The sequence below is a fragment of the Lactuca saligna genome, chromosome 4 (assembly GCF_052625555.1).
Source record: "Lactuca saligna cultivar CGN05327 chromosome 4, ASM5262555v1, whole genome shotgun sequence".
NCBI lineage: Eukaryota > Viridiplantae > Streptophyta > Magnoliopsida > Asterales > Asteraceae > Lactuca > Lactuca saligna.
The window spans coordinates 41,957,396-41,982,548 of NC_136420.1; the positions used below are offsets into that span (position 1 = coordinate 41,957,396).

A 25,153-nucleotide genomic window follows, 5' to 3' on the forward strand; every position below is an offset into this window, starting at 1 on the left:
CTTTTAAAATTCTATAATCCCAATTGTATCAATGGTCTCTACCTGCAACTTACTTATGAATAAACTTAAATACAATATATGGTTTGATGATATTTAAAGTTGTTGTTATTGGGTTTTGAGCATAACAACATCCTATGTTGTACATGCAACCCTAATTGCTTTGGATCTAGGTTTTTCTAATTTGAACATACAACTATGAATACCAAAGCAATAACCCTATAACTAGCATACATATTCTGAAAAATAGATATGATTAGGGTTATAATCTTTACCTATCTTGTTGTGTACCAATAACAAGTTTAATCCTTCTTAATCTTGACTTCTGAAAGCCTAGTGCCCCAAGTGTTGCACCTCTAATGGAGTCACAAACATCACAGGCAACAAGGAAGAATAAGAGGGAGAGGAGGAGGCTTCTGAAACGTCTAGGGTTCTCTTAGAACTCATTGGGAAAATTTTGGGGTCTTTAGGGTTCCTTTTATAGTTGAGGCTTCTAGGGTTGTCAACTTGGAAACCCTAATTCCCTTTCTTATACCCTAAGCAACATATGGACTCCCAATGGATAAGCCTTGGACGAAATCTTAATGGACTCTCATAGAGATTTCGTCCACCTTATACCAATAAGGTCCACGAGCCCAAACTATAAATATTACTGATTCACATAATCAATCCCTGTTAATTTAATCAGTTTCTTTTGATCACCAAATTAATTCCAAATTAACTTCTGATCAATACTAATTAAATAATATGATTTCTAAATTAATTTATTATTCTTATAATATATTAATAAACCATAATTAATCCTCTTTCTCCATAATTCATCCTATCAGTTGCTATGGTGAAAGCAACCTAAAAGGACCATGCTCATAATCAAATCAAGTACATATCAAAAATAGTTATGGGCTTAGACACATAATCCAACTGGCTCCCACTTGGATAAGTCAAATAACTATTATTACAAGTACAACTACTAAATCTGATTAGCAATCGTAGCTTTCAAAAGTCGTTGTCGAACTCTGATCTTATCAGCAACGCGTCCTTTAGATAAGGGATCATATATTCCTCCATTCTCAATATATCATATAGACATAAGGCATGGATTATAATCATTCTCTTTATCTATGTGTTGTTTCTCGATTTCCGATTTATGACGACTGGCAACAGACTACAATTGAACACATTATCTTAGTCCAGGCTTGGCCAAGCGCTTAGGGTGTCATCACTAAATCATCAAGGGCCCCACAAATATTGCTTTTATCCTCTTAGGGTAAACGGAACGGATAAACTTCGACTCATATGCTTGCTCTATTTACTCATCAAATCACACCCAATAATACGTTTTATAACACCAAGTTAGTGATGCGTTTACGTATGATCAATGTGCAACCGACTTGTAAACTGCAACTCATATCTCTCAGTTTCAAGAATCTGAGATATTATTGTCTCACTAATCACTCATGATAAAATACATGAAGTGATTCAAGTGAGCGTGGGTTTAATCCAATACTCAAATCTTATTTCAGGAGCACTCATGAACACTACAACAGACTTTTGCTATGTCTAAACACTTTAGACAATCTACGGTCAGATTCATGACAATCTTACCTCATTACCTACTTCCAAAATATGATTGGCTGTGGATGTTTGAATAACCTAGTTATTCTGGAAGTCAAAACATGGAAAGTGAAACATAATAATAATCGAATCCAATATGGTCTCAAACTTTGAGTATAAATAAAACACTTATTATTTAATCACCATATAAATTACATATTATTCATTGTATAATGTTTCGAATAATCAACTTAATACTTGAATTGAAACAATAGTCATCCCATGCTCCAAGCATGCACACTATGTTTACATATGGTCCTTACTTTGTGAAATAGATCAATTGTACACATTTCCAATGATGCTCATTTTACAATTCCTAATCCTTATCACAAGTGTAACAATACCAAATTCTTGCGACTATTAGAATATGTTACATTCTAACATTTTATGCAATGATCCTTTTGTAATGTCACGACACCAAAGTCACCAAGACTTTTCCAATGAAATTACAAAGTGCTCTATTGGAGATTGTTACAAGACAACTCCATAGATATGAAGTCTCACATTCAAAGTACATTCCTTTGGACATCCTTCCAGCATAAAATTTTCTAATCTACTTAGATTCTCAATATCCAACTCCCATTATGGAAACATTTCCATATTTCCCATATGACAACTCATTCTTAATAAAATCCTATCTATTCATAATAATTCCAATATGATCCATCCATTAATATACTTCCAACTGCCCACAAGCGACCAATCCTTAGCGAACCTCAGATTGTCCTTGACAATTGTCTTCCAAGGCGTCTAAGACTTCCCATAGGACGTCTTGGCATTTTAGGAGTGTTTCGTGTTGGAACGGTGTGTTTCGGAAATCATATCATTCAAAGATGAACGTCCTAGAACGCGTCTAGACGTCCCTTAAGACGTCTGACGTTTTTGGCCATTTTTAGTGTATTTCAAGGATGATGGAAAGAATGCAAAGATGTACAAAGAACGCATCGGCATTATACGCGACGTCTAAGATGTCTCTTAGGAAGTCTAACCTTCCACATCATCTGGTTTCATTATTTTTTGTCACACACTATAAATAGGAACCTATGCATTCGTTTTTAGGGTTCCCACCTCCGATTTAGAGACCTTTTTCCTGCATTTTTGAGGCTTCTAAACCCTTGGAAACATTAGGAAACATAGATTCATTCCATTTCAATCCAAATTCAAAGCAAGATTCAATTCAAATCATCATCAAGCTATAAGTGAAGATCATTTCATTGGTTAATCTTCATCAATTCTTTATTTTCCAGAATTATTTCTTTTTCCCCAAGGTTTATTTGTTCTATACTTTTATAATCATTAGGCTACATTTGTTTCATGATTCTACGTTTGTTTATGAATTATGTTATGCATTTTATTCATTTCATTCAAGTTATTTGTTTTATGAACTCAATGGAAGGCTAAACCGTTAGGGTTGCTTCCGGGGATGTTTAGGTCTTTTGGATGAACACACTTGATTATTACTTGATTCTAGTTAATCTCAATTGTTATTTTTCATTTCATATGATAATCTTTTGGTAAAAATGATTAAAATTGGGCTATATGAATTTGTTTGATGTAATAATTAAGATAGTTTATTGTCAATTCATCATTTGTTCCAAGTTCAATTAGCTTAGGAATAAATACAAGTAATTGAATCAAAATATATTATTCCAACTTATGATATTTAATCTTAATGTGGTAATAGGTAGTTGTAAGACATTTTATTGCTAGTTCACTAATTGTTCATAATCCATTTATATATAAGGAGTAAGACAACTAGTTGAATGAACATATTGTGTGCCCAAAACTATGTGCTATAAGTTAATAAACCGCAATTGCATCTATGTAATTAAATTAGGGTTCTAGGGAAGAAATCGTGTGAATCTAACTGTCCATAACTGAACCGGGAGTACTATATTTTTCTCAATGAGATTTTCATTTTTAATTAATAAATTTGAAAGCTTTTGTTTGATTTTTTCTTTAATCTTTTTTCATGACAATTGCTAGTAATACTTTTCTTTATATTGATTGCTTAGACACAAAGTTTAACCACGAACTCCTTGTGGATTCGACCCGACTTACCATATCTACGTAGGTTAGTTGGTTTATTTTTTTATTGATACAACGACATCTATCAAAATTTGGCGCCATTATCGGGGAGATTGTGCACTTGAACAATTGTGTTTAAGTAGTTATAGCCTTTTACTTTCATTTTCAATTCTCGTTTGCAGTTCACGTTTGTTTTATTTGTGTTGTGCAGGCACACTAGTGCATGAAATCAAGATATAGTGGACGTTCTTCTTCGCTTGCATTTAACCGGAAATCGAACGAACAACTCGCTCAAATTGGGTTGCCAGAAAGAACATCAACACTATGAGTGTAGATAATGTTGTCATGGAGGATGTGGTCGAGGGCATAAGAATGCAGTCAACAATCCTCCACCACTAGTTCCACCACCAGCTCCTCAATTCCCAAACAACAATGGAAACAATGGGAATAACAACAATATCGGTGCACCAATCATCTAACTAGTACAACCACAACCGAATAGAAACAACCATGGCCAAAATGGTGGAAACGGAGGAAATTGGGCACATAATAAGGGAGGTAATGGAGGAAACCTTAATGGTGGTAATGGTAGAAATCAGAACCAAAATCCTATAAATATTGGTCCCCAATTCAGTAATGAGGATGATTGGGATTTTGATGATGGAAGTGACAATGGAATTGGTTGGAATCAAAACCACAACGGTGGTAATAGACGGAATCAAGGCGGTCGGGGTGGAAACGGAAATTACAACAACTGGAACAACCAAAATTTCCACAATGGTCGTAATAATGACTACATTGATAGGTTCGGAAATCAAGGCATTGGGAATCAATACCGAAGGAATCCAAATGGTGGATTCAACAATGAAAATGGAGGATACTACAACGAAAGTAATTAATTCCCTCATCTTTACTTCCCACAACCTAATAGACAATATGTGGCGTCTCATTTTCATCCATGAGAGTATGATGATGCTTCACCTATACTCTTCGCGGAAGGAAATGAACACCATGTGGAAGTTAGGCCACAACTAATTAGTATCTTACCCGTCTTTAGAGGCCATAAAACTGATGATCTATACAATCACCTGTATGAGTTCCTTGCAATTGCTAACGCGAATACTCCACGAGGAACTAATAGAGATTCCTCTAAATTTTTGCAAGAGTTTTACCCTGCTAGTAAAACAACGGAAATAAGAAAAGTGATACAAGATTTTGCACAAAAACCCAATGAAGAATTTCATGATGCATTTGAACGCCTTAAGGAATTGTTACGTTCATGTCCCCACCATGAATTTCCCCATTGGCAACTTATACATTTCTTTTATGATGGAGTCGACACTGCCAATCAAACTATGATTAATGCCTCGTCTGGCGGAACTATCATGATAGCAAAGGCATTGCATAACATTATCACAGAAAATGTGAACACGAGGAATAGTGGTCCCAAGGCGGTGAGGACACAGGACTTATATGTATTATATGGATTGATGATAGGATCCATCTTTATCTCTTATGCATATAATGGTATATGCAAAATATGGTCCTTTTTTGATATCCAGCACAGAGTCACCACCCCCATGTTGCCCTGATATCGATATTTGTGACTAAGGAGCTGGGGAATAGGATCATGGTCCCACGAGCTACATCATACCAGCGTATCTTTCGCCCCACTGCTACTTCTTTCAGACACATCTCATTTCATGTTGAAAATGAAAGGCATACTCTGAGGGATTCTGCCACAAATCTGACATACACGACACCACTCAGTGTGGGGGATGAGGAGCCATTCATTGGTGATTTTCAAGGGGATCAGTGGAAGCAACAGGGATAAGTAGCATGTCAAGGATGGAACATGCAGGAAGCTTGGGAGGACTTTGTAGGGAGGCAAAACACGCATAACCAGGAGGTGTAGGCTTAGATGGGGAGAACAAATCTATGGATGGAGGGTGTCGACACAACACTAGTTGATCTTACTAAGCAAATGTGATAGGTTGGCATTACAGCTGACAACACTTATAGTGTTGCTACTCGTCATTTTTACTAGTAGGAGTACTATACAGATGCGGCTTATAGACGCGGTCGTGTACCTCATGACCCGATGGACATTGATCTACCAAAGATGACACCTAACATTCCTAACTTATCAATATGTGATTTCATCTTCAGTACGTGCACACACAGACTTTCCATCTTCGTGTTTGCTTGTCAATAGGGCTTGAGTGATCTTGAACTTTTCAAGTCTTCGAACACGTGGGTCGAGGAGAATAATTGGAGGAGGTGGAGGAAGTGAAGTATCATCTTCATGTGGAAAACCTTTTCCAAAAGATTCGGGAGGATCATAGTTGTCAGAACTAGACATCTACAAGGGGAGAAAATTCAAGTTAGTTGATTTAATCCTTAGTCTAACACCAAGCGAAATATTAAGGCTAGGACCCAACACAATAATTTACAATTCAGAAGGGGGATGTCGTAATCCAATTGCAAACTATTTGTCGGTAGGTAAATGATGATTTACCAATTCCACCAAGAAAAAACAAAAAAGAATATTAGGTTTTAAATGAACTGAAACTCCTATATCTTTTGAGATTCATTGAACTTTTCAATGGCATGTTTAATCTCAATTATGCCCTTCAAGTTTGTGACTGGGATACCGAGGATCACAAACAATGTGTGAATAACCATACAAATTAGCTTGGTACTCTCGAAGATATTTATCGCCTAATCAATGTGTCGGTTAACCACACACACTCCATTGATCTATGATAATCTACGAGCTACCCATTGTCATCCTTCATTGGTCCAATATTAGTGTGTTGGTTAACCACACATGCTCCACTAACGACCAACAAGTTGCAATGTGCAATTTCTTGGATTAGCACCAAATTCACATTTTTCCTAAAGTAACTAAGATTTAGGAATTTATAAAAAGTGTTTAGTTACTTCGTATTTCATTAGACTTATAATTGATGTTTGTTTCGTATCCTACCCGTTCGGCTAACGACCCTCTACTAGTCAAGGGTGTGGTGGGTAAGAGTTGATACCCAATGTCGGTCATTTTACAGGACGTTTTCTTAAACACCCCTTATAGACCAGCTTCGTGAATGAGGCCTACTAACGGTAAGACTGAATTTTACTTATACATATATAATATATTAGACTTTTAAAATACTAAGTGGTTTAATCTATTAATAAATTAGACTTTTAATTTGATTAATCTTAAGCCATATTGCTATGGATTTATTAATTCTCTCTTTTAATTAAGAACTTAATTAATTTAATAAAATCATAACGGTGTAATGTAAACTATTCAAATACTAGAGTTTTAGAATTTAATATTTCAAAATTAAAACCTTTTAATCAAATTTTAAATTCCAAACCTTGAGGGCAAATTTTGAAACCTTTCAAAATATTAGGGTTTAACTATTTAAATTTCAAAAATTAAAACTTTTAAGTTCAAATTTAAACTATAAAACCTAAAGGGTGTGATTTGAATTTTTTTTAAAATTACTAGGTCAAATATTTTAATCAAAATAATCCTATGTTATCCATATTTAACCATATCCACCAATTTTCATAAGGATATCCATACCAATCATAAAAAAATTGAATTTGGGCAAGAAAAATGAGTTTTGGTAATTATCCAAATAAAAAACTGGTCAAAAAATCAAAAGTCCCAACAACAGGACATTGGACTCGTCCAGTCCACTATGAAACTCGTCGAGTTAATGCAACTTGTTAAGTCCATACATGGACTCGTCGAGTCTTCCTGTCGGACAACAAAATCTTCGATTTTTATCCATTGACAGTTCACTTTTGCATCTATTCAATAGAAAAACAACCTAGGCTCTGATACCACTGTTGGGTTTTGAGTATAACAGCATCCTATGGTGTACATGCAACCCTAATTGCTTTGGATCTAGGTTTTTATAATTGAGGCTTCTAGGGTTGTCAACTTGGAACTCATTGGGAAAATTTTAGGGTCTTTAGGGTTCCTTTTATAGTTGAGGCTTCTAGGGTTGTCAACTTGGAAACCGTATTTCCCTTGCTTATGCCCTAAGCAACATATGGACTCAGAAAGGATAAGCCTTGGATGAAATCTTAATGGAATCTCATAGATATTTCTTCCACCTTATATCAATAAGGTCCATGAGCCCAAACTATAAATATTGCTGATTTACATAATCAGCCCCTGTTAATTTAATGAGTCTCTTTTGATCACCAAATTAATTCTAAATTAATTTTTGATTAATACTAATTAAATAATTCATCATATCAGTTACTATGGTGAAGGCAACCCAAAAGGACTATGCTCATAATCAAATCAAGTACATATGATATGGGCTTATTTAGTCATGGAAATCATTCATTATCTTATTAATTATTGTTTATTTTATAGCATTTTATGGACAAAAGGTACTTAATTAGCATAATATTTCAATTTCAGCAATAAAAGACATGCTTGGGTGAAAAAGGAAGAGGATTGAGTAATTGGGAGCTTAGAGATTGAAGGTTAAAGAAAGAAGCTGAAAAAAAGAAGAAGGAACTCGACGAGTTTTTAGCACAAACTCGACGAGTTGGTTAGAATATTCTCGATTTAAGGATGCCTTGCCAAACACGCTGTATACGCAAATTATTGAAGAAACTTGTCGAGTTATTCTAAAAAACTCGATGAGTTGGATTGATTTTTCGTAACTATAAATAGATAACTTCTAGGCCCGAAAACCTAATTTTTCTGGAGGCTAGCTGTGAATTTTGAAGATCAGAAGGGTTCTTGGAGCTACTATTTTCAAGATTTCAACATAAGAGACAATTTCAAAGAGAATCAAAGGAAAAAATCATTCTTATTTTATTAATCTTTGTTTTGAACCGTGTTTGAATCATTAGGTTTTGAAATTAGGTTATTATTTGCTGTAGATATGAGCTAAAAGCTTTTTACTTCTGTTTGGATGAGATAATCTTATGAACATGGTTTGATTGAGTGGTTGAATTGATATTAATTTGGTTATTCATCTTGTTAAGCTTATTAAAGATCCTTATGTATTGATGATAAATGTTTTTAGTTAACAAATAAGTGATTGAGTTGCATGAATATCTTCTTGGTTACTTGATTCACATAGTTTTATGAATATAAGATTGTATGCCTAGGAATAGTGAATATGAAACTAGGGTTAACCAAAAAATGTGTAAATCAATGTGTGAGCATGTGTGATGAACAACCATACATGAGTTGATTGAATTGAACAAATTTGATTAACTATTGTTATAAGTCTTGCTTGATATGAACTAAACGCTAGGAAACTTGTTAATTAATCACTTGACCACTGTTTGAATTAACTTGTCTACTAAAGGATTGGTAATAATGAACATGAACCCAATCATATTAGGAATCGGTAACCATTAACATATTATTTCATTGCACTTGCCACGAAATCAACCATAGAAATAAGTGAATCAAATCTAAACAGAAGTCTCTTTTATCATTGAATCTAGTTGTCCTTTCTTGTTCTTCTTAGTTGTTAATTGTCTTTTTTTGAAAGTTAATTGATTGATTAAGTTTCTATTCTTGCAAAACTAGAGAAAACCCCCCTCTTTTATTAATTGTTTTTAATTAGGTAATACTAGTACTTAATTTGATTGTTACCCTTCTCTGTGTTCGATATCCTACTTGCTTAAACTATACTATTAATCGATAGGTTCACTGCCTTTAGTGTGTTTAATTTTTGTTTGAAGTAATAGGATTAAAACTAGTGCGTTTTACACACATCAGATTTTTGGTGCCGTTACCGAGAAACGGTTCTAATAGTTATCTTATTTGCTGGTATTATCGATCCTTTGTGTTAGATCTTTCTTGCATAAAGTTACATGTTTTTATCATTTAATCTTCTTGATTTTCTATGTTTTTGCATTAAACTCATCGAGTTTCTTCTTAGAACTCGACGAGTTTATTCTATTTTCAGTTTCGTTAGTTCTTCGTTTTACGCTTGTTTTTCTATTTTGTTTCAGATTTTTATGACCTGAGGCTCTAGTTCTACACTAGTGCCACCCGTGGAAGATCCGGAGTTCATTATTCGCCAAAAAGGGGAAAAGAAATCGAAGAACCTAAAGATCTCAACAAAATCCACAATGAGAAGGTAGAAGGTTACAAGTCCGACACACCCACATTTGGTGAAGAAAGAGAATCCGAGCAAGAAGACAACATGGTCGACATCGCCGACATACCAATGGGAGACTACAAGAAGCGCATAAGAGATGGTACCGGGCCAAAACTCATGCAACCAGCAATCCCAACTACCGAACTTTGAGCTGAAGGGTCACATACTCGCACAGCTAAAAGACATTCCATTCTATGGAAAGGAGCATGAAGATGCTTATAAGCATATTGAAGAAGTTATAAACATTGCTGACTATTTCCACATGCCAAATGTACCTCGCGATACCGTTTTGCTTCGGATGTTACCGGTGACATTCAAAGGAGCCGCGAAGGAATGGTTGAAATCTTTACCCCCCGGATCCATTACAATATGGCAAAAGATGCGCGAAGAGTTCATTGACCAGTTTTTTCCACCTTCCAAGATTGCAAAATTGAAGAAAGCAATAGCTAACTTTGAGCAATTTCCCGGAGAATCACTCTATGAGGCATGGGAGAGATACAGGGGGTTGATAAGAAATTGCCCTCAAAACGACCTAAACGTGCAACGAGAGGTTTCCATATTTTATGATGGTGTGAACGTTACAACTAGGAAATTACTCGATTCCCAAGGACCCTTCACGAAGAAATCACCGGCCGTCATTAAAACATTGGTAGAATAATTCTCCAAACATTCAAGAGATTACCATAATCCAAGGAATGATACAACTAGAGGCGTGTTTAACTCAGTTTCCGATGACATGGCGACAATGATGGCCAAACTAGAAAGTATGGATTGAAGGATGACAAAAATGTACCAATCCATCCATGCCATTAGGGTAGGTTGTGACAATTGTAGCGGTCCCCATCTTACTAAGGATTGCGATTTTGATGAGAATGGAAACCGGAAGGCACAAGTTTGTTATTCAAGTGGCGATAGATTTGATGATGATTGGTGAAAGCCGAAGAAGGAGTGGCTCCCCTACGACGAGTACAAGAAGGAAAAAGAGGAGAAGTATAAGCAAAAGGCATGCGGGTTTTATCAAAAAGAAGAACCAGTGTAAGAGAAGAAGACGAATCTTGAAGTTATGTTATCCTGATTTGTTAGTGCTTCTGAAAAAAGGCATGACGAGTCCGATGCGGCCATTAGAGATCAACAAAAGATGATGAAGGAGCACCAATTAATGATGTTGGATCAACAATCTCTGCTCCGGAATCAGCAAGCTTCAATATTAAATATTGAAAGGCAACTTGCTAAACAATTCAACGAAAGAACATCGGGCGGACTCCCGAGCGATACGAAAAAAAATCCAAAGGGTGCACACATTAACATAGTGACTGTTGGATAAGGTGTCTAAGTCCATAACTATTTTTGGTAAATACTTGACTCGACCTAGCATGATCCATTTGGGTTGCATGGCACTATGCAATTGGATAAACTAAATGAGAGAAATAACACATATGGTTTATTAATATATTATAATTTAGAATATATTAATAATATTATTTAATTAGTTTTTATCAAAGAATTAATTTAGAATTAATTAAGTGATCAAAAGATAACTAATTAGATATATGGGTAGATTAAGTAAATCTTCCATATCTTATATAGTGGGCTAAGAGGCTCTATGGATTTTCAAGTTGGGTTCCACCCATAGGATACTCCATAGATGCTCCATGGAGTTAACCCATGGATCAAGAAATGAAGAGTCATGGAACATTAGGGTTTACCTAATGTAACACACTATATAAGCAATGTAACTCTCCCCAAAATCGGCTACACTAAGAAACAAGAGGGCTTGGCCTATTTTGCATGTGTTAGAGTATTCTCTCAAGTTTATTCTTTGCATTTGGTGTTGTGTGAAGCATTTGAAGCATCACACTTGAGGTGCTAGGCTCACAAGGTTTCAAGGAACACTTTCAACAACAAGGTATGTAGTTCTATCTTTTATACAAAGAAAATTGTACCCCATGTATGCTAGATAGGTTCATAACCTTGGAAAACAACTTTGCATGAACAAGGAAGAGGTCACTCTCAGCAAACTTCAAGGACTCTTAAAGACCGCGAAAAGTGGTCTTAAGGGTAAGACGATTGTTACTACTCTTACTCCTACCAACTCCGCCCCTATCTTGGCAATCGGGAAAGGACGAGGGAAGAAAAGAAAGAGTTATTCGAAGGGTACCAAGGCTAGGACCCTTGATGGCTCTTCTTCAAGTGGAACCAAGAAAGGTTTCGTCACTCCTTCTTCTGACCCAAAAGAGGCTGAATGCTTCTATTTCCATGAAAAGGCACATTGAAAGCGGAACTGCCCAAAGTACCAGCAAGATGTGAAGGATGGGAAAGTTAAACCCAACCATGCAAGTATTTACACTATCTTATCTAATAACTCACCCTATTCTAACTCATGGGTCCTTGATATCGGTTGTGGTATTCATATATGTTCTGATTTGCAGGGACTAAGAAGAAGTGAGAATGTGGAGCAAGGAAGAATAAACTTGATCATGGGAAACAGGAAAGCTTCACCTGTCACCAAGATTGGAGTTTATACTTTATCGCTAAGTAGTGGGTTTAGTTTAGATTTGAATAAATGTTGTTATTCGCCAGAAATGGAAAGAAATATTATTTCCTTTCATGCATTGTATAAACAAGGTTTCACCTTTTCATTTGATAATGAAGTTGGTTCGATTAATGTTTTCTTTAATAATATTCTTTATTTTAAAGCATTACCTTGTGATGGCGTGTATGAAACTGTATCTGTGGTTGATAACTCAGGAAATAATGTATTGTGCATTGATTTTGTTAATAATAATAACTTGGATAAAGCATCATTATGACATTTTTGTCTTGGACATATAAGCAAGAAACGCATAGGCCAACTCCAAAAGGATGGTTTGTTGTGAGAGGAGTTAACCCATGGATCAAGAAATGAAGAGTCATGGAACATTAGGGTTTACCTAATGTAACACACTATATAAGCAATGTAACTCTCCCCAAAATCGGCTACACTAAGAAACAAGAGGGCTTGGCCGATTTTGCATGTGTTAGAGTATTCTCTCAAGTTTATTCTTTGCATTTGGTGTTGTGTGAAGCATTTGAAGCATCACACTTGAGGTGCTAGGCTCACAAGGTTTCAAGGAACACTTTCAACAACAAGGTATGTAGTTCTATCTTTTATACAAAGAAAATTGTACCCCATGTATGCTAGATAGGTTCATAACCTTGGAAAACAACTTTGCATGATTATTAGACAAACATAGATCCAAGGTTATTAGGGTTCCATGTACACTTAGGAAGTGTTAGAATTCTCAAAACCCATCAGTGAAAACAAGGAGTGGGAAGATAGTCACACCCCTCACTCCAATACCAAGTACAGATCTAAAGGAGGCACAAGAAAAAGATCAAGAAAACCCGGAATCGCAACCAGCAGAAAAAACACGTCGAGTTCTAGACAAAAACTCGACGAGTTCCGTACCTGATGAGAAAAATAAGTCAAAAGTTGAGCCATATAAGCCACAATTACCATTCCCGGGCCGAGATCGACAAGAGAAGCAGAATGAAGACTACCAAAAGTTCCTGGAGCACATAAAGGCCTTGCAAATCAACATCCCTTTCATCGAAGCAGTCGTGCAAATGCCAAAATATGCCAAGTTCCTAAAAGAACTTCTCACAAATAGAAATAAGATGGAGGAAGCATCCAAGATGGTCCTAAATGAGAACTGTTCAGCCGCAATGTTAAACAAACTGCCAAAGAAAATGGGTGATCCGGGTAGCCTAACCATTCCTTGCCAATTTAGGAATTCAGCCACTAGCTATGCATTGGCCGATTCGAGGGCAAGTGTGAACCTCATGCCACACTCTTTCTTTAAGAATCTAAACCTTCCGGAACCGAGACCAATCTGAATGGCAATCCACTTAGCGAACAAGACAGTGACATTCCCGAGAGGCATATGTGAAGATTTATTGGTAAAAGTTGATAAGTTTGTCTTCTCGGTGGATTTCATTGTGCTAGATATGGAGGAGGACCATCAAGTGCCAATAATCCTCAGAAGACCATTTTTTAATACCGCGGGTGCCATAGTCAACATACGGGACTCAAAGATTACCCTTCGGGTGGGAGAAGACTCAGTTATGTTTGGAATGGACCAAGCCATGAAACACTTGAAGTTTAGTGATGATACTACTTTTTCGGTGGATGTCTTGGAAGAACTATTAGAAGAATGGAGAGAAGACGAAACAAGTGAACACATTTTGGCTCCAAAAGATGATTTTGATGCTGAGAGAGATTTGAAGGAGTTAGAAACACTTCTCGAAGAATCAGAATATGAAGAACTAATAAAATCTGCTGAACAGGAAACTCGACGAGTTAATAGCAATAACTCGACGAGTTGCTACGAAAAATCGCAATTTGGGGAAAATTTTGATCTAAACTCGACGAGTTTTCTTCTAGAACTCGACGTGTTTAGTGTTCAGAGCACACAAATGAAGCTAAAATCTATACTAGAACACTTAGAATACGTATTTATTGAGGAGGGTGAGCAGAAGCCTGTGATCATTGCATCAGATCTTACCCAAATCGAGAAAGATCAATTAGTCAAGATTTTGAAGAAAAGGAAGAACGCCATTCCATGGAAAATCACCGATATAAAGAGTATAAGCCCTTCTTATTGCTCTCATAAAATAAATCTTGAAGAAAGAGCAACGCCAGTGGTGCAACATCAAAGGCGATTGAGCCCAAATATGCAAGAGGTGGTTAAGAAGGAGGTGGTAAAACTCTTGGATGAGGGGATCATTTATTCAATTTCTGATAGTCCATAGGTAAGTCCCGTTCAAGTAGTACCGAAGACAGGAGGGATGACAGTCGTGGAGAACAAAAAGAACGAGCTTATTCCTACAAGAACGGTAATCGGTTGGCGAGTATGGATCGATTATCGAAAGCTAAACGATGCTACTTGCAAAGACCATTTCCCTTTGCCCTTTATTGATTAAATGCTTGAAAGATTATCCGATCATTGCTATTATTGGTTTTTAGATGGGTTTTCGGGTTATTTCCAAATACCAATCAACCCGAATGATCAAGAGAAAACCACTTTCACCTGCCCTAATGGAACATTTGCATACTAACGCATGCCTTTTGTGTTATGCAATGCGCCTGCTACTTTTTAGCGATGCATGAAGGCAATATTTCACGATATGGTGGAGACGTTTATGGAAGTATTCATGGATGATTTTTCTGTGTTTGGTTCTTCTTTTGATAATTGTCTTACTAAACTTGATTTAATGCTTGCTAGGTGTGAAAAGACCAATTTAGTTTTGAATTAGGAAAAATGCCACTTCATGGTTAAAGAAGGCATTGTGTTAGGTCATAAAGTGTCCAAGGCGGGGATTGAGGTGGATCGAGCGAAAATTGACACTATTGCTAAATTACCACCACCAACTAAAGTGAAGGGTGTTAGGAGTTTTTTAGGTCATGCGGGTTCTTACTGTCGTTTTATAAAAGACTTTTCTAAAATAACCCGACCTTTAACTCAACTACTTTTTAAAAGATGCACCTTTTAATTTCTCAAAATAATGTTTAAATGCTTTTAAAATATTGAAGAAAAAATTAACTAACACCCCGATCATTATCGCGCTGAATTGGAATTTACCATTTGAAATGTGTGATGCAAGTGATTTTGCCTTGGGTGCTATGCATGGTCAAAGAGTTGATAAACATTTTCAACAAGTTTATTATGCTAGCAAGACCTTGAACCCGACCCAAGAAAACTACACCACAACTGAAAAAGAATTATTGGTCGTGGTCTATGTTTTTGATAAATTCCGTCCTTATCTTATATTGTCTAAAACCACTATTTTTACTGACCATTCTGTAATTAAATTTTTGTTTGCTAAGCAGGACGCGAAACCAAGGTTGATCCGGTGGGTGTTATTGCTTCAAGAATTTGACATCGAGATCAAGGACAAGAAAGGAATGGAGAATGTAGCGGCCGACCATCTTTCAAGATTGGAGAATCCAGAAAGGGATGAGTCAGACAAAAAGGATATTGGGGATAGTTTTCCAGAAGAATATTTGATGGTGATCATAGGAGAAGAACCATGGTATGCAGACATTGCAAACTTTTTAGCAGGGAACTTTCTTCCAAAAGGGCTAACTCATCAGTAGAAAAAGAAACTCATTTCAGAAATTAAATATTATTTATGGGATGATCCATATCTTTTTAGGAGTTGTGCAGATGGAATCATCAGAAGATGTGTGTTTATCAAAGAGATCCGCGACATTCTAGATCATTGCCATAATGGGCTTATAGGAGGACATCATGGGGTTCAATACACTACTAAGAAGGTGTTTGATGCAGGATTCTATTGGCCCACAATTTTCAAGGATGTTGCTACCTATGTTAGAGAGTGTGATGCGTGCCATAGATCAGGAAATATTTCTGCAAGGAATGAAATGCCTCAAAGAAGCATCCAAGTGTGTGAAGTTTTTGATGTGTGGGTATAGATTTTATGGGCCATTTCTGTCATCAAAAGGTCACAAATACATACTTGTAGCGGTGGACTATGTATTGAAGTGGGCCGAGGCGCAAGTGTTACCAACAAATGACGCAAGGGTGGTGGTGAAATTTTTGAAGAAATTATTTTCTAGGTTTGGAGTACCAAGGGCGTTGATAAGCGATAGGGGCACCCATTTTTCCAATGAGCAACTAGCAAAGGTATTGCAAAGATATGGTGTACACCATAGGTTTTCACACCTTATCATCCGCAAACGAATGGGCAAACTGAGATAACGAATAGAGACCTCAAAAGAATTTTGGAAAGGTCGGTAGGCAGTAATAGGAAATATTGGGCAGATAAGTTAGATGATGCATTGTGGCCATTTAGGACTGCATTCAAGTCACCTATTAGAACCACACCTTATAGATTGGTTTATGGAAAAACTTGTCATCTACCAGTAGAGTTGGAGCACAAAGACTATTGGGCTTTGAAAACTTGTAATTTTTCCCCCAATGAGTTGCGTACCAATCGACTCTTACACATGAATGCCTTGGAGGAATTAAGAAACGAGTCTTACACTAACTCATTGATTTATAAGGATAAGACAAAAAATGGCATGATGCGAGATTGAAGGGCAATAAGGAGTTTGTAGAAGGGAAAAAGTACTTTTATATAATTCAAGACTCAAAATTTTTCCGGAAAAATTACGCACTCGTTGGATCGGACCCTTCACAATTAAGCATGTTTTTCCATATGGGGTAGTTGAATTGAGGAATAAAGATGGGATAAGTTTTAAGGTAAATAGGCATAGGATTAAGAGATATGAGGAGGGCAGGCCCAAGGAAGCAGAAATTGAAGAAGGACTCGATTTAGAGGCAACCACTACAACGTAGGGCGGAAAGGAGTCCAGCTAAAGACTCCTAAAAAAGAAGCGCTTGCGGGAGGCAACCCGACAATTGAGTTTGTTTTTTTTTTTTTTTTTTTCCTTTTAGTCATTTATTTTATTTTGTGTTTTGAGTCTTTATCTTCAAATTTTACTTAAATGATTGTTGGGAGGTTTATCAAAGTTGAGTTTAGGGTGTTGTGTTGTTTTCAACAGAAATCAAATTTTGTTTTTATACAGAGAGCAAAACTCGTCGAGTTCCAAGAAAAAAACTCGACGAGTCCATCTTAAAAATCGCGCAATTTCAGTCAAACCTATGAAAAGTCGACGAGTTTCTATTATCACCGAAAAAAATAAATTATTAAATATTTTTACTGGAAATAAGGTTTATACCCTAAAAGATAAAATTTTCCCCCTCATCCTCTTCCCCTCATCGGCCGATAAAAACCTCCCAAGCAAGTTATTCAATTTTTTGTGCTTTTTCTTCCCAATCGCTTCTCAAGGTAAGATTTTTTCTTCTTATTCTTGTTAAAGTTCCAATTTTTAGTAGATACATGACCCAATTTGATTTAAAGACTCGATTTTGAGTTTTCATACAAACATTAGGGTTTCAATTTAGACTAAATTACGATGGTTTTGCTAGTTCTTTCCGTGAATTCTTGCTTAATTTTCTATCTCAGACAAACCCCTTAAGTAATCTTTGAGTTAAATAGAGTTGGAGATCGAATCAGGATATTTTTTCGGACCTGCTTCAGAACTCGACGAGTTCTGTATGAACTCGACGAGTTCTGTATGAACTCGATAAGTTCATGAGCCTGTGATGCAGATTTTTTTTTAACATTCTCTATGTTTTTTTGGTTTTTTGTGATTTTTGGTTTTCAGAATCATATCAAGAAATAGGGGCCAAAGTTCTCAAGGAAGTCAATGGAGTTGTCCTTGGCTTGATTTTCCACAAATTGGTTCAAAATCCACACTATTAGCATGGAAAAGGAAATTGGAGAAACAAAAAAAGAGGGAGTTCTACTTGCCAAATGAACTAGATTGGTCTTGTCTAGAGCAATAGGGGTTGGTTGGAGAGATGAATCCTTATCTCACTAAGGTTTTCATCCATGATGGAGTTAGAATTACATGTGATGCATGGAGGATACTTTTTCGATTGCAAGAGCCGGTATACCAAGAATTATGTTGGGAGTTTTATTCTACTATTAAATTCCGTGGGGGTGAAGACTATTTTGATACACATGCTCTTACTTTTATGCTTGGAGGTGAGTTTAAGGAATGTAGTATTAGGGAACTAGCATGGCGAATGGGTTTTTATGAACGGAATGTGGCAATGATGGAAGCTTTTGGGATTTTTTTGGAAGCATGTCACAAGGATTTTCCAAATAGTGAGGATGCAGCGAAGTGGTGGAACACAATTGCCAATGGAGTTTATATCCCATCCACGGCTCAAGAAGCAAGTATCCGATCACCTATCCATCGTCTTATTCACCGCCTCATCGCAAGCTCCATCAATATGATAAGAGATGATGATAAAGTGCCAAGCCGAGATGTGTTCTTTCTATGGTGTATTCTTACACCTAACACATTTTGTAATATCCCATATTGCTTAGCAAAGTACTTGGCGGAAAGTGGGGTAAAGGAAAGATCAACTTCAAGAATATGTGGTGGAATGTTCATAACTAAATTGGCAAGGTCTTATGGAATCCTTGAAGGGAGGATTGGAAATCAATTAACAATGGTGCCACAACCTGCGTTTAGTCATCTTCTTTATAGAAGGGCTAAAATTATTGTAGATTATGGCGGGGGCCATGTTTGTAATCCAGGAGTGGATGATGCGGAATTACCAGAACAACCAGGGAGACGGGTTCGTTCACGATAAGCACATATGCAAGAAGGTGCTCCCGTCACTCCATTAAATGATAAGCTTCCATGGATCCTTATAATGTTGAGAAAAGGGTGTTTCAAGATGATTTAGCAAGAAGCTTGAATTATGGACATAGGAATTTGGCTCATATGATGCCTCATTTGAACATTCCAAGGATGGAAGATGAACCGGATTATCCATATGTGAGGAATTGGAGCGAGAGATGGAGTATGCCTCAAAGTGGAGCCGAAGGAAGCTGGTTTGGAGGAGAAGAAATTGAAGATGAAGATTAAGTATCCTTTCCTTATCTTTTATTTTGTTTGGCTTGTTTGAATTATTTTTTTATTTTTGTTTGTTTGTTTGGTGTGTTTATTTTTGTTTGATGTTTAAACTTCTAGTAATTTAGGATTTTATTAGTGTGTTTTCCTTTTATTACTTTGTTTTTGTTTCTTTTGTTGTTTTCAGAATATAAGTTGAGGGAAAGAGTGAAAGAATATAGTGTGAGGGGTATGACGTGAGATCGAGTCTAAAACGAGAAGAGTGAGAGAATTAAGTGTATTCGCAAGAGCGGTGAACAAAAGAACTGAAAAGATGTGCTTTTGCTGAAGAAGAATGAAAGTAAATATTGTCATAATCATTCCCTTCAAAACCAGAAACGAAAAATGAAGTTGGGGTATATTTTGTTCTTTCAGTAAACAAAACTCGTCGAGTTCCTTAAATAAACTCGACGAGTTCCGTCGAAGAAGCCCGATTGTGCCAGTTTTAGCAACTAAACTTGACAAGTTCACTTTGTACTCGACGAGTTGCTCTTTCTCTTACCTTTGAGTTGGTGATGTGACTACATTCTAAGGAGGCAATTGGTTGTGCTATCAATGTTTATTTTCCGAGCATTTACAAGATCTTTTTCCTCTATATTTTAGAGCATAACCACACGAGATTTGACACCCAATGCGTGGATGAGCTGTTCCCATGTCCAAAGTCAACTGAAGATGGAGCTTAATATGAAGAATATCAACCTCGCAACTTCTATCCCAGGGAAGTCTGTTCTAATTCTCTCTTTACTTTTGTGTTCTTTAATTGTTTTAACCTGCAATAAGGACATTGCATAAATTAAGTGTGGGGTAGGGGGTTGATTACATTTGGTTAAAATTAGAATCCTTGCTTGGTTTGAAAAAAAACTGCATAAAAAGTACTAGGGTTAATTTTAGAAAATTATGGTAAAAGCAATTAGGATTCCATGCTAGTATTGTGCTTGATGATTTTATGATGACCCAAATGTTTAGTTGAGCCAACATACGTTATAGTGCATTTGTGCCCCCCTTTATTCTAGTGAAATCATGGGACAAAAACACAACGTCGCTTAGTTTGAGGATCGCAATATGTTTAGCATCATGTATCAGAAATATATTCAGGAAAGCTCAAGTAGTCATTTCACACTAGACTAATGCCTTAAACAATAAAGGATGAAGTTAAATTCCCTTGCTTAAGCATATATTTTTCTAGGTTTTTAGTTTTGAGTGGAAAAAGTGCGTTGAAAAAAAAAGGTTGAAAAAAAAAGTGATGAAGTGTTTGAATAAAGAATCTACAAAGCTATGAAGACAAAGAGGAATATCATGAAGAAAAGCTACAAAGTATAAAAGAATCAATCAAAAGTTATATTTGTTTTTTATTTGTAATTTTCTTTTCTAGGTTATTTTATCGTATGTATGCTTGGGGATTTAACCAAAAATGACTTGAGGTTAAGAAAGTTTTCTGGGGATGGTTTCGGAGGGATGCATAAAATGAGCGTTGTTCAAAAGAAGTGGGCGAATGTTTATGAGGATTTTGAGTATTTAGAATTGAGGAGGTTCCTTAGGAAAATTTTAGACACAAATGCATGCGTTGCGGTCTTAGCATAATGGTTGGGTTCGATTGGGATTGTCTTATGTGATATTAGCGTGCTAAAATTCGATTTTGCTTGGGGGCAAGCAAAAGTCAAGTGTGGGGTATTTTGGTATGGGCTTATTTAGTCATAGAAATCATTCATTATCTTATTAATTATTGTTGATTTTATAGCATTTTATGGACAAAAGGTACTTAATTAGCTTAATATTTCAATTTTAGCAATAAAAGACATGCTTGGGTGAAAAAGGAAGAGGATTGAGTGATTGGGAGCTTAGAGATTGAAGGTTAAAGAAAGAAGCTGAAAAAAAGAAGGAACTCGACGAGTTGGTTATAATATTCTTGATTTAAGGATGCCTTCCCATACACGCTGTATACGCGAATTATTGAAGAAACTCGTTGAGTTATTCTAAAAAACTCGACGAGTTGGATCGATTTTTGGTAACTATAAATAGATAACTTCTAGGCGTGGAAACCTAATTTTTCTGAATGCTAGCTGCGACTTTTAAAGATCAGAAGGGTTCTTGGAGCTGCTATTTTCGAGATTTCAATATAAGAGACAATTTCAAAGAGAATCAAAGGCAAACAATCATTCTTATTTTATTACTCTTTGTTTTGAACCATGTTTGAATCATTAGGTTTTGAAGTTAGGTTATTATTTGCTGTATATATGAGCTAAAAGCTTTTTACTTCTGTTTAGATGAGATAATCTTATGAACATGGTTTGATTAAGTGGTTGAATTGATATTAATTTGGTTATTCATCTTTTTAAGCTTATTAAAGATCCTTATGTATTGATGATAAATGTTTTTAGTTAACAAATAAGTGATTGAGTTGCATGAATATCTTCTTGGTTGCTTGATTCGTATAGTTTTATGAATATAAAATTGTATGCCTAGGAATAGTGAATATGAAACTAGGGTTAACCATAAAATGTGTAAATCAAAGTGTGAGCATGTGTGATGAACAACCATATATGAGTTGATTGAATTGAACAAATTTGATTAACTATTGTTATAAGTCTTGCTTGATACGAACTGAACACTAGGAAACTTATTAATTTAATCACTTGATCACTGTTTGAATTAACTTGTCTACCAAAGGATTGGTAATAATGAACATGAACCAAATCATATTAGGAATCGGTAACCATTAACATATTAATTCATTGCATTTGCCACGAAATCAACCATAGAAATAAGTGAATCAAATCAAAACAGAAGTCTCTTTTATCATTGAATCTAATTGTCCTTTCTTGTTCTTCTTAGTTGTTAATTGTCTTTGTTTGAAAGTTAATTGATTGATTAAGTTTCTAGTCTTGCAAAGAGAAAACCCCCCTCTTTTATTAATTGATTTTAATTAGGTAATACTAGTACTTAATTTGATTGTTACCGTTCCTTGTGTTCGATACCGTACTTGCTTTAACTATACTATTAATCGATAGGTTCACTGCCTTTAGTGTGTTTAATTTGTGTTTGAAGTAATAGGATTAAAACTAGTGCGTTTTATACACATCAATATACCAAAAATAATTATGGGCTTAAACACCTAATCCAACAGTTGTTATGATTAATTAATTTGAAAAAGTTTATTTGCTTGAAATTTTAATTTATATTATTGTAATTATTTAAAATATCAAACATTGTTTTTGTTTTTAAAGGAACAATATAATTTTAATATATAATGTTAGTTTGAACTATTATTGTTGTAGGTTATTTAAAATGACATCTTTGAAAACTCTTAATTATTTTCATTTGGTTCCAGAAGTTTAACTTTTTTAAAACTTATTCGATGAATATGGTTAGTTTCTTTGGGTGTAATTATTTAAAACAACAAATCGTTGTTTTTGTTTTTAAAGATAACATTATATTTTTTTATATAATATTAATTTTAACTATTTTTATTGTAAGTTACTTTTAAGCTACTTATTTGAAATTTTTTAATGATTATTAAAAATAGTTCATGGCTTGTTATTAACTGTTTAATATTATATTGAAATTAATATTAACACTATAATTTATAACTTTTATCTATTAATAGTCTCTCGAAATTTCTATGTTTAACTGGATTTTTTTAAGTTATCCGTTTACCATTATATTGATAATAATAATTTAACTATTTTGCATTAAATCATAAATTATACAAAAATAGTGAGTTTAATATGACAATTGTTCACATATAACAATATATTTAAGCTAATAAAACAGCTATAATATGTTAAAAAGTTGAAGTCATAATTTTATAAATAGAATTAAATTATGATAATTTAATATTGTAGTTTAGTTAATTCATGATTAGAATTTAGTTTTTACATTAATTTAATATTATTAACCAATTTATAATAATTATTAGAAAGAAATTGAAAAGTCATAGAGGTTTCAAATACATGTGGTGCAAGTAAAAATGCATCTTTTATAAGTATACTTGGCGAATGTCCACGCATTGCGCAGAAACACCTATCTAGTTGAAGTCTTTATAAATATATGTTTTTTTAATATAACAATAACATTGTTGTTAAATTTGATATAATAATTTGTATACTAAATTGATATAATATATTGATTATTTATCAAACTTTATCAGAGCTTGCATTCAATGTCGTTGATTCAATTTCTTCATGCAAGAAATTCTAAAAAGAAGCTTCCTTCGCAGGAAAGATATTCTAGTAAATAGAAAAATCGTCATTCATTCATGAACTGTTTTGCCCGTGCCATCAAAAGCTAGAGCTATATCTCTCGAAGGTGTCTTAGCTCCACTGATAGGAAATGCCCACCTATCCAGGTAACCTCACCCGTGAACCACGAACTAGACTTACAGACAACTTTTGAATTATATGATAATATATAAATCTATTATAACTTTATAATTCCAATCGTTTAAATGACTTCTACCCACGAGTTACACATGAATAAAATTAAATATAATATATGGTTTAATGTTATTTATAGTTGTTGTTATTGTAAATTAATTTTTTAAAATTTATTTTCTTAATGTTTTAATTTCTATCATTATAATTATTTAAATCATCAAAAATTATTTTTTGATTTTAAAGGTAACAATATAATCATTTATACAGGGTTATTTTTAACTATTCTAATTATAAGTTATTTTAAGTTACTTATTTGGAAATTTTTAACAATTACAAAAACATGTTTAGGAAATAATTTAGTTAAATTAAGATTACAATTTAGTTTATGCATTTATCACTACATTTTATCACCTTTAACTATTTACAAAATATTCTTTGGTTTTTTAAGTTAAACTGAAATTTATATATAAGTTGACATTTAATACGTAGAAACACCTATTCAACTTAGTTTATGCATTTATTACTACAATTTATCACTTTTAAATATTTACAAAATATTCTTTCGCTTTTTAAGTGAAACTGAAATTTATATATAAGTTGACATTTAATATGCAGAAACACTTATATAGTTGAAGTCTTTACAAATATATGTTTTTTTTAATATAACAATAACATTGTTGTTAAATTTGATATAATAATTTGTATATTAATTAATATAATATATTGATTTCGTAATCTCAATCATTAGAATAAATTCTACGCGCGAGTTACACATTAATAAATTAAATATAATATAACGTTTAATGTTATTTATAGTTGTTGTTATTGTTAATTAACTTTTTAAAATTTATTTGCTTAATATTTTAATTTCTATCATTATAATCATTTGAAACATCAAATGCTATTTTTCGATTTTAAAGGTCACAATATAATCATTTATATGGAGTTATTTTTAAGTATTGTTATTGTATGTTCATTTAAGCTACTTATTTAGAAACTTTTAATGATTATAAAAATATATTTAGGAAATATTTTAGTTAAATTGAGATTAAAATTTATTTTTTTGCATTTATCACTATAATTTATCACTTTTAAAAATATTATTTGGTTATTTAAGTGGAACAAAAATTTATATTTAATTTGACATTGTAATGTTATATTTAAGTTAACAATTTTTTAAGTATTTTGTCTAAACTATTCAGAAGTTGTAGCTTTAAACTAATAATGGTTTACATATATATATATTAATTCTAATAAATTAAGTCTAATATATTAAAAGTTAAAGACGTAACTTTATAAGTGTAAGTAAAAATATATTATTTTAAAATTGAAATTTAGTTTATTTATGATTACACTTTACGTTTGATATTTATCTAATCTAATTAGCCAAGTTATAATTATTATTAGAAAGAAATTGAAAAGTCATGGGAGTTTCAAATGAATGTGGTGAA

At 34.2% G+C, this 25,153-nt stretch overlaps 2 non-coding genes across 2 annotated transcripts; both read right to left on the reverse strand.

The window, feature by feature from the left end:
- Window positions 1–4,829: 4,829 nt before the first annotated feature.
- Window positions 4,830–4,936, reverse strand: LOC145044591 (small nucleolar RNA R71). The gene has a single exon (XR_013681540.1). It is a non-coding gene; the product is annotated as a small nucleolar RNA R71 (small nucleolar RNA).
- Window positions 4,937–10,221: 5,285 nt separating this feature from the next.
- LOC145044641 (small nucleolar RNA R71) lies at window positions 10,222–10,328 on the reverse strand. Its single transcript, XR_013681588.1, has one exon. It is a non-coding gene; the product is annotated as a small nucleolar RNA R71 (small nucleolar RNA).
- Window positions 10,329–25,153: the final 14,825 nt, after the last annotated feature.